The sequence below is a fragment of the Calidris pugnax genome, unplaced genomic scaffold (assembly GCF_001431845.1).
Source record: "Calidris pugnax isolate Ruff unplaced genomic scaffold, ASM143184v1 scaffold107, whole genome shotgun sequence".
NCBI classification, from domain to species: domain Eukaryota; kingdom Metazoa; phylum Chordata; class Aves; order Charadriiformes; family Scolopacidae; genus Calidris; species Calidris pugnax.
The window spans coordinates 761,066-768,955 of NW_015090901.1; positions in this window are offsets into that span (position 1 = coordinate 761,066).

Below are 7,890 nucleotides of genomic sequence, written 5' to 3' on the forward strand. Positions count from 1 at the left end.
GTTTACAAGCCTTTTTTACCAAACATTTTTGTCCCTTCTCGTCCAGCCCTGTCGTCACTCAGCCTAACCTGCAGTTATAGGCTTTTGTGTCACCTTGTTTTTGTCATCGCTTCCTGCTCTGCCTGACTTCCCACCCTGATTTACACCCGTGATGCTTTGAGGAAAGCAGAGACCTGGCTGTGGCAACACACAGGATCCAGTGTCAGGCACTTGCTTTTAAAACATCAGCTTGCTCTATGTGCTCTAAGTGATGCCTTTTACTGGTGCATTTGTGTACAATTAAAACTGACACGGCTTCGTTAATCTTAATTACCCAGCTGGATATAGACAAGCAAGTTATATCGACAGATACACTGCTGGAAAGTATGTGCTGGTCAATCTGACCAGGAAACAATCACTGTTGCGTTATTTTATTTATATAGATTCAAAGCACAATGTGAAAAAATATAAATCCATATTCTTTCTTGGCTCCATTTGATATTCAGAAACATGTACATGAGGATAGAACCATATCTAATTCCCAACACCAGCACTCATCTATTGCAGTTGATTGTCTGTCTTGCTAAGATGTACATCCCCTGTCCCAAATGGGACTAAAACACTCAAATACTAAAACATTCTTCTCCAAAATTTTCTGTATTTCTTTCTTTCAATACCTGCCCTGCAGAAACACAGAGGTTTGAGGCTGGAGAAGTGAACACAACCATTTCTTCAACCAGCTTGTCATCCTCTAAGTTTCTCAGGCAGGTCCTTGGATATTCGTGTTTTGGAAAATATTGGTGAATCTCTCTGAACTTGGTATTGACTCACCAGCCTGGGCTGGATTCTCAGTTCATTGTTCCCTGTTTCCAGGGAGCCTTCACAAAGGTCCCGACTGAATTCATGATTCTTATGTTTAAATCACAAACACCTTGGAGATAAATTGTGGATACTAAAATAAATAATTTAAATAGTTTTAAAAAAAACAAACAAGAAAAAAAACAACACAAAAAAACTAGCAAACACCTGTTACCAGCAATTCTAATGGAATATATGAAAGTATAAAATTTAAACCTACAATTCAGTGATACTCGTGTAATTTCACTGCTAATGTCTCATGTTCATGGAAAGACCTTATAATATTTGTATGTTACCTGGGAGATAATTGCTGTATGTAGACCATCGAGACTTACACTGTAGTAATTAAATTCCAAAAAAGCAGACATATGATCATGTGCAATATTACCCAAATATTAGCCCAAGTTCTCTGCTGTTACACTGCACTCTGGTGCTATTAGAACTTCAGGTCTTCGCTCATTTACACAAGACCTAACTTGCTAATTTTTATGAAGTGTTGTTGTAAAATAAAGGTCTAAAATTGTCAGCTCCCACTGCACAAAATGCACTTGTGACAGGATCACATACACCAGAGATGGCAGCAGCCTGGACAGGGTTAATGGAGGTCTCGACATCTTCTCAGCTGTGGCCATCCTGCCAACTGGAAACACCTGAGTAGAGAGAGGTGCCCCACCACCTACCCTGCAGGGAGATGGGAGTGGTGGGAAGGGAGGGACCCCCTGGGCAGTCACCAGGGAATAAAAAGGCTTTTGGGTTCTTTATTTGTGGCACTTGGGCTGGATGTGGGCAATGGAGGTCAGTCTGGGCTCTGGGCTTGCTGGGAGGTAGGCTGGTATGGTTTGTGACTGTAGATGTGTTTTCTGCTGTCCTGGGGAGAGGGACAGGTGGCCACAGAGCAGGGTTAGAAGCACAAGCAGATCCTTCTGGAAGTGCTACCAGATCTCTGAGCTTTTCAGAGTCTAATCTCTAGTGGATATCAGATCTTGAGCTGTTTTAGGGGCGTATCTGCTGATAACTAATGAGGATATGAAAGTATTCAGTTGCTGGCATATGAAAGCCACTGCTGCTTATGGCCAAACTCCAACGACTGTTAATGAAGTGTTAAAAACTTGTGTCTTAGTGGGCTGCCAGTCTGTGCAGGATGTTAATTCTGCTGTCTCTCTGCCCTGTAGATGTCTTGTAGATGACTGTAGCGCATAGGCTACATTCTTCCAGTATCCAAGCCACTTAAAGGGCATTAGTTTGAATCATTGCTAGTGCCTCTTTGTATCTTATAAGAAAAGACTTTGCTGCTTCCTTTATAAATGGTGCAATAATTGCAGGTTCAAATAAGTTACAGTGAACACCTAGGCTAAATGTGTGTCGTGGGAGATCCCGGCTCCTATAAATGCAAAGAGTGGCAAGTCAAGTCACAGGTAAATAATTCACCCTCTTTTCCTCTGTATGATTCAAGTGGCAGTAAAAGCTATAGGAGGCACTTCTGGAAAGCAATCTGCTTTTTTTTAAACTTCATTGCTTAAGAGCAAAGATCCAGAGGCAGGTCCCAGCATGCAGCTGCAGTTTGCACAAGGAAGCACTATGGGCTGATTTCTGCTTTGGACTGAGCACCACAAAAAAAAAAAAAAAACACCCCTCCCCCATCCCCCCCAAAAAACAAACATGAAAACTGTTCCTATTTCTCCTATCCTGGTTACCTGAATTATCACTTCAAGAAGATGATCAATAGCTGCTGCTAACTGTTAGCCACACAGATCTTAAAGAAGGGAACAGACCTTTCCTGTCTAATGGAAATGGCCATGGACCTCTAGGCTTGCCCTATGGTAAGAAGGGATGAGGTTAGGAAAAAACTTTTCTAAATGCAAGGATAATTTTAAGCACAGCACCAGTTTGCCATCAACAGTTTCAAGCTTCTGGAGGAGTCGGGAAAACTCAGACCAGCAGTAGCTTGGGTCCAGTTAAATCTGCTTTGGGATAAAGAGGGGGATTGGATTTAAAGACAGAGGGTTAAAAAAAACAAACTGGAGTGGGCTCAGTTTCACTCCCCCACCCCTCTGGCCAGCGCAGCTGGGCTAGCCAGGGCTGTCAGAATTTCCTTCCATCAGTAGCAAGGGGAGAATCAGAGACCAACTGTGACTCACATGGTCTGAGTCAAATCTCCTCTCCTGCCATTCCTGTGAACACAGTTTACAGCATCTTCTAATTTAATTTCAAAGTCCTGGCTGGGCTCTTGGGTGGTGTTAACTTCCAACTGTAAATTGCGGAGGGAAGAAGTGGGAGGTTCCTCTAACTTTTGTAAAATGACACTTGGAAACTTCAGCAGCATTAATGGGAAAACCCTGCACGTATCCATAGTGGCTAAAAGTAACCAGTGAAAGCATTTCATGGGGACATGGGAAAGGGAGTAGTTTTCACATACACAGAAGCAGGGGAATCGTCTTCTAATTTTTTTCTGCTCTTATGCAGAACTTAATTTTTCACTTCTCTTAAATTGTCTACACTTGTGAAAATCAGTCATCCTAAATATTTATTTTTAATTTAGGGAGTGCACAATGACCTCCAACCTGTTTTTGCCGTTGGCACAGGCAAAGACCTGTGAAGTAGTGGGTGTTTTTCACTATAGACATTGTTTGATTCAGTCCTTAAACTGCCTTCAGCTTTGAGCATATATTTGGGCATACTAGACATTACTATTTACAAACAGTAACATTTTTCTCACTCAACTTTGGCAAAACGTTAAATCCCCCCCAAAAAAAAAAAAAAAGGCAAAAAAAGCAGAGACTGTTCACAGAGGGAATATTTAATATAAGCACTTGGAGCACTTGCAAGATTGGGGCACAAAAAAAAAAAAAAGGGCAAAAAAGCAGAGACTGTTCACAGAGGCAATATTTAATATAAGCACTTGGAGCACTTGCAAGATTGGGGCATTGATGAAATAATGTTTTTAGCTCAATAATTGCAACACAGAACTACGCTTGACCTAAATGAGTTCATAACAACTAAAATATTCTGTACTTTAGGTACATGAGCTCTATACAAATGCTAAGTGTTCCACAGCCAAAAGACTTGCCACATGCTGAGGTCCATCAAGCCCAGGACCCAGTGTCTGTCAGTGGGAAGTGGGAAGGAAAGGAGATAAGAAACAGAACATCCTTCCCCACAAATACCTTTCCAACAACCAGAGGCTTAAGAGCTTACTGAGCTGAAAATTATAGCCAGACTACTTTCTACAGTAGACACCACTGGACCTATTTTTCATAAATGTTTCTCATCCCTTTTTTAAAAAAAGCTCTGCTTCTTACTTCACTTGTATCGCTTGAAAATGTAACGATGCTCTGTAGCTATGGTTTTGTCATATTTACACTGGACCTATTTTTCATAAATGTTTCTCATCCCTTTTTTAAAAAAAGCTCTGCTTCTTACTTCACTTGTATCGCTTGAAAATGTAACGATGCTCCGTAGCTATGGTTTTGTCATATTTACTGTTATAATTTCCATAATGATGCCATGGTTTCAGTATATTATGTGAGAAAAAAATCTGTAGCTATGGTTTTGTCATATTTACAGTTATATAATAATTTCCATAATGATCCTGTGGTTTCAGTATATTATGTGAGAAAAAAATCTCTTCCAGTTTATCTTAATGGTGCCACCTGCAAATTTTTCTGGGTATGCTTTAGTTTTTATACTGTGACTTATCATTCCCTGTTTATCTTTCCCCCGTTGTCTGTGATTTTTGGGGCTCTCTGGACCGGATTCTCTCCCCTTACATACAACATAGCCATTAACTTTTTTTTGGGGTGTGTGCATCACCAGCAGCCAGGGAGAGCGTTGCGTGTGGTGCTGAGGAGGCAGGGGCTACGTCGCTGTCACCGCCACGGCCAGGGCTTGTTTCACCATCATGTGATTGTGTTCATGCTGTTTCGGGTGGCTGCCAAGGATATGGGCTCTTATCTCCGGATGCCCCGGCCGAAAGGAGAGCTGGAGTGTATCCCTGCCTTCACTGCGTGCCCCTCAAAAGCGTAAAAAGACTTCATAAAAATAGTTCAGAGAGGGGGGTTGGTGGGCTGGTTGGTTTCTTTTTGTCTTTTTGGGATGGTGGGACCAGGGTTATGCACAGGCATTTCCCCAGAGCACCAGCACCCCGAGCACCCAGAGCTTTTGCTCGGCTCCAAACGGCAGGAGCCGAGAATTTGCATTATTATTGTTATAAAGGTACACAATACATTTTGCAGGAACAGACTATAAATATTTCGGGCAAGTGCACTTTACTACAGGTGCGGATGCCAAGCAGCACTGTCTCCTTCCTAAATTGTTAAGAAAGCATTTTTGTTTTATTGCCTAGACAGTAGATTCTCCGTCCCTTTACCATTCTTCTCACAAGTCTGTGGTGAGATGGCACACGGGGTTTATCACACGCTAAGGAAGAAAACTGTAGCTGGAGTCTCTGCTTCCTATCAGCTCCACAGCCTATTTTAGCTCACGGGGCTCTTGAAAAGACAAATCATATTTCCTCTGCTCTCGTGCACGGTCAGAGTCTGAGCAGCCCCACGGCTCAGCTCTGTCACTTCAGGTGCAAGAGTGGTCCAGGCTTTGATGTGAGTCTGGTGACAAAGTCTGTACATGCCCAGGGAGGAGCTTGGGGAATATTGACAGGTAAATGAAACAGTGCAGAAGTGGTACAGAGTGATGGAGGTCAGGCAGCCTCTCTCCAGGTGCATGATTTCCCCATTATCTTCATAGCTCTTTCCAACAACGGGTTCCTCCAAAGCAGCTGAGGGATCTGCTAGAGCCCATCCAGGGGACTGGGAAGGAAACTTCTCCTCCTGCCTCTCAGTACTACCAGGTGGAGCACAGCTTCCACAGCATACTGAGATTTTTCCATTGCCACTCAAATCTGGGCCATGTCAGCCCAGGACCTTCTAAAATAATACTAGGCAATTAATGTACTTTAATTTTCAGGACACTTTAAAAATAAATGACTGCCCCTTAGCACTTAAGCACCTAGAATGAGGCAGCAACTTTATTTTTATTTTTATTTCTATTTTTTTATTTTTATTTTTTCCCAGGCAAAAGGCCGGAATACGAGCTTAATTTTTTTAAATTCTGCTTGTCAGACTAAAACTTCCTAAAAGCTTGTTACCAAATGATGTCACCGATCAGCTGGCCTGCCTCTGCCTGGGCTTCCAGTAGAGAATTACCTGCAGAAAAGCCCTTTAATGCTGTCCCTGCCCTGTACATGTGTGAGTCTGCTCTGGGTTCCCTCCCCAGCTGTAGTCAGCAGTTGCTCACGGAGCTTGTGGTCATGATGAGATAGGATACTGGAATCTGGCATTATTTCCAGATTTCTTTGTGCTTCACATTCGTAAAACAAATATATATGTTGGTCTTGTGCCCACATTTGGTTCTGTCGCGAATCTCCATCCAAAATAAATCAGTTTTAGGCAAAGGAAAAAGAGCATGCTCCCCAAGTGCCTTTGATCTCTGGTTAAGCAGGCCAGGGAGCGAGGCTTCAGTTCAACACAACCTACTTGCCCACTCTTCTGCTAATAATAAACTCAGTAATGGACGTTTTAAAAAAACAGTCAAAATCCACACTATTTCAAAAAAGCACAAAAGTTAAAAAGGAGTAAAAAGATACAAAATGTAGCCTAAAAGCATCCTGACTCAGTTTCAAAGCCTCTAGAGATGCTATTCCATGAAGGAGAAGTCCATATGCCTAAATTCCCTTGTTAATATATTTATCTCAATGTGTTTTCTATCCCTTGTGTCTAACTTCCAACCAACCCAAGAAAGATGCTTTTACAGTTTTAAAAATACAGTCTCAGAGAGTTATCTGAGCCATAACCCGCTATTTTTTTGATGACAAAGGAGAGTTGAGAGTGGAATTAGGACCGTGATCTTAGGGAGAGCAGTGTCCACTCACTGTCGTGTGTCAGGGAATCCAGTGACACCCCCCCAATGGTGCTGGGTACCCTGTTTTCTGAGCAAGGGGTTGCTCAGCCCCATGGGCTAACTGGCTGTGGCTCCACACAGCTTCATCGTAGCCCAAGGGTGGGTACCACCAGCAAGGTACCACTTAGGGATGTCCCTTTTGTGGGTCTGAGAAGGGTGTGGGTGCAGCAGCAGTGTGAGGAGCCCCCGTAGAGCAATCGTGGGGCATTTGGGGGCTGCCTGCCAAAAGTCAGGAAGGCTGCTGAGCCTGTTTCCTTCTGGCAGGGCCCTTGCACGCATTTGAACACATTTTTTGGGGGTTAAATGCTTGTCTCAGATTAACAAAAAAGAGAAAGCAGTCAGAGGACAGCATGGATAAATCTGTGTCAGTTTCTGCAGCAGGTTTGGTGAAGACCAGGGAATCCCTGTGGGGCACTGGAGAGGGGTGTACGTCCGTGGAGATGAAGAAGCCTGGAATCCTGTTCAAAATCCTATATGCAAATAGTGCAGCCACTCAGCTGGAGGTGTAAAAAGCACCTGGCAGCTATTTTACACCTCACACTTTTAAAAAGAAAAAAAAAATAATTGAAAGGTAACCCAGTGGAATTCTGTGAGTTTGTTGGTGTGTGCTGTGATATTCAGAGCATCCCTCCTGGACCAGAGATGGGGAGGGGAAGGCAGGTGGGAACAGAAATGGGGCTCTGGGTGTGGATGGAGGGAAATGTGTCACAAGTGGGGCACTGGGGGGGGAGCTGGGCTGGGGAGGGCTCCAGCCTGGAACTTGGGGGAAGGGAGAGTTCACTTTGAATCATAGAATCGTTCAGGTTGGAAGAGACCCTTAGGATCATCGAGTCCAACCATCTCCCCTACTCTACAAAGTCCTCCCCTACACCATGTCCCTCAGTACCCCATCTAAACGTCCCTTAAACACAGCCAGGGATGGTGACTCAACCACCTCCCTGGGCAGCCTGTCCCAATGCCCCACCACTCTTTCGGTGAAAAATTCTTTCCTAATGTTCAATCTAAACCTCCCCTGTTGGAGCTTGAAGCCGTTCCCTCTCGTTCTGTCACTAATTACCTGTGAGAAGAGACCAGCACCAACCTCTCTACAGTGTCCTTTCA